Source organism: Sinocyclocheilus rhinocerous, unplaced genomic scaffold (genome assembly GCF_001515625.1).
Source record: "Sinocyclocheilus rhinocerous isolate Xijiao unplaced genomic scaffold, SAMN03320098_v1.1 scaffold285, whole genome shotgun sequence".
Classification (NCBI taxonomy): Eukaryota; Metazoa; Chordata; class Actinopteri; order Cypriniformes; family Cyprinidae; genus Sinocyclocheilus; species Sinocyclocheilus rhinocerous.
This window is the reverse complement of record NW_015630288.1, coordinates 1990664-1993150: the sequence shown is the minus strand read 5'-3', so window position 1 is coordinate 1993150 and position 2487 is coordinate 1990664.

The following is a 2487-nucleotide window of genomic DNA, read 5'->3' as shown; positions in this document are numbered from 1 at the left end:
TCAAGGACTCCTCTCTGTGCCAATCACAACAGGCTTGGCCAGCTGACCAATCAGAGCAGAGTAGGCTTATGGAAGGGAGGGGTTTGCTCCGAACTTGCTTGGAACGAATTGTTTAGAAATCATTGGCAAATGTATATTCTGAGAAAATTACAATGTTTTCTGACCTTAGGTGCATTTAAACCTGTTGTAGGGGACTCCGACACAATATTAGGACACTTTAAAATACCATATGACCTGCTGTTTAACGTAAGGTCATTTGTAACTAGAATGTACATGACTTCCGGTGTCATTCGCTTCCATTTATTTTAGCTGAACAAAACTCTCCCTTATATGGCTTAATAATGAAAACTGGTATTTGTTATCATATTACTTGTATTATCGTAATCATAAACACACTGGTTTGTAGTGCAAATAGTTTACCTTTTTCCGCACTTTGTTAATCTTAGTTTTATCATGACAACTCTCTGAAGATTTTAGCATGGTAATGGATCTAGATTGGAATATATCTACTACGCTCATGAATTTCTGCTGCTGTTGGTTATTGCTGTTGATGTAGACAAGAACTTGCTACTGCCAATACATACACTAATATAGTGCTGTGAGTATTTAAGACATACTGCTGCTGGACAAATATATAAAATAACCAGTAGCAGATCTATACAGGTGGAGCTGGGGAAGATGGAGGGTTCAGAGGAACTCTGAAAGTGCACTGTTAAATGCTCTAGTGAATGCTAACCAGCCATTTAAATGTAAAGTCGCAAGCACATTGGCTGCGTTTGCAACATGAACCAATCAGCTTGTGCCAAATAGTTTAACACTGTGAATGTCATCAGTTTGCGTTAAGGACCCATCAGCCTGCGCAATCTAGAGTGTCATGGCATTTATTTCCCTATCGCGGGCTAATGAATTGGAAGTCTTGCACATTCATAGATAAAATAGCTTACTTCCGCTTTGCAAAATAAAATAAAAAATTTTCATTTAGATTATTAAAATGATCTTCGCGTGAAGGAAAAATTGTTATGTTAAGAACTGTTCACTAAAAGGGGCTTTGAGGAACCAAAAACAAAAGGTTATTTTCTCTTAGCATCGCTGTGAAACAGAACCTATTAAGAGTGTATGTAGGCCTATATGGACAAAAATATAAAATTAAGTTAGATTAAATTATGTATTCAGTTAATTTGTAAAAGTCCATCCCAAACCCACTAAAGTGAGTAACAAGCTGCTCATGGGTGTCCTGTGTTGCTGGTATAGTGCCATACGGGTTTGCTGCTATCAGAATTGATGTATGAAGGTCCCAAAAATGGATGCAGCCCACCAGAATGCTTCTGTGTTTGTCGTTCTATTTGTTTGTTAATTGCTGCAGATAGGACGCCAGAGAGGATATAACACAGAAGGTGCATGTAAGAGGGAAAAAGTGTGCAGGTTGAATTCCACAAGAGGAGTGGCGCGAGAGTGAGAGATCGACGTAAAAAAGACACGAGAATATTGGCGGAGCGAGAAAGAGAGAGAGAGAGGTGCGCAGTACTGCAGCAGTAGTCTATCCCTCTCAATGAAGCCTTCTCAGGTCGGTCTGACTGACTAACTAGTGCTGCAGCGGAGGAGAGAGACAGAGAAGAGAGAGAGAGCGAGAGGGAGAGAGAGAGAGGGAGAGGGAGACGCGGCGCACACGCTCACTCCAGTGCTGCAGGACTGGATGAGAGGAACTGAGATAATATCCACACCACCAGCATCCATCACCGGAGCTACAGAGCCATCTCAGCCCGTCACGGCGCTCGCCAGCTGTTAACGGCACTATGGCACAAGCCGCCAAACATCTGCGCAAGAATAAGGATTTAGAGGCGCTCGCCGAACAGGAGCGGAAGGAGAAAGAGGAGGAGAAGGCGAAGAAAAGGAGCCGCTCGCGGGATAAAAAGCGCAAGGTAGGGAAGAGAGATAAGTTGACATGATGAAGGGAGGGGGACATCACTGAGATATTAATGCTGGGATAGCAGCAGAACACGCAGGGCCAGGCATCCGCTGCTGTTTACACGTGCATGGACAGGTGAGGTGCTTCCCCTCCTGAGGGTCCGCTGGCACAAAACAGCCCAACACCAGAATCATCAGAGCTGTACACAAATTAATGGTTTTTAGATTTGGCATATTTTCATATAAAAAAGATTTTAGGACTGTATTAAATAATTGAAACTGCATTTATTCTCTGCGCTTCCGCTATAGTTCGCCAGCATTTTTCTTTCTTTATTCTGTCCTTTCTGAACCTTTCCTCCATCTCATAATTCCACCTAGCAGCACCATCGTCTCTCTTTCGTTTTGCCATGTTTGAAACCTGTGTATGAAAGAACTTCTGTGCTGCTATTGGTCAACGTAGCCAATGTGACATAACTCGTCGTGGACGACGGAAAAAAAAATGAAACATGCTAGTCTTTCTGTCGTGAAGCATCGGTTGTCGTCCACTATGACACACTACACGTGCTGAAACGATGGAATCTT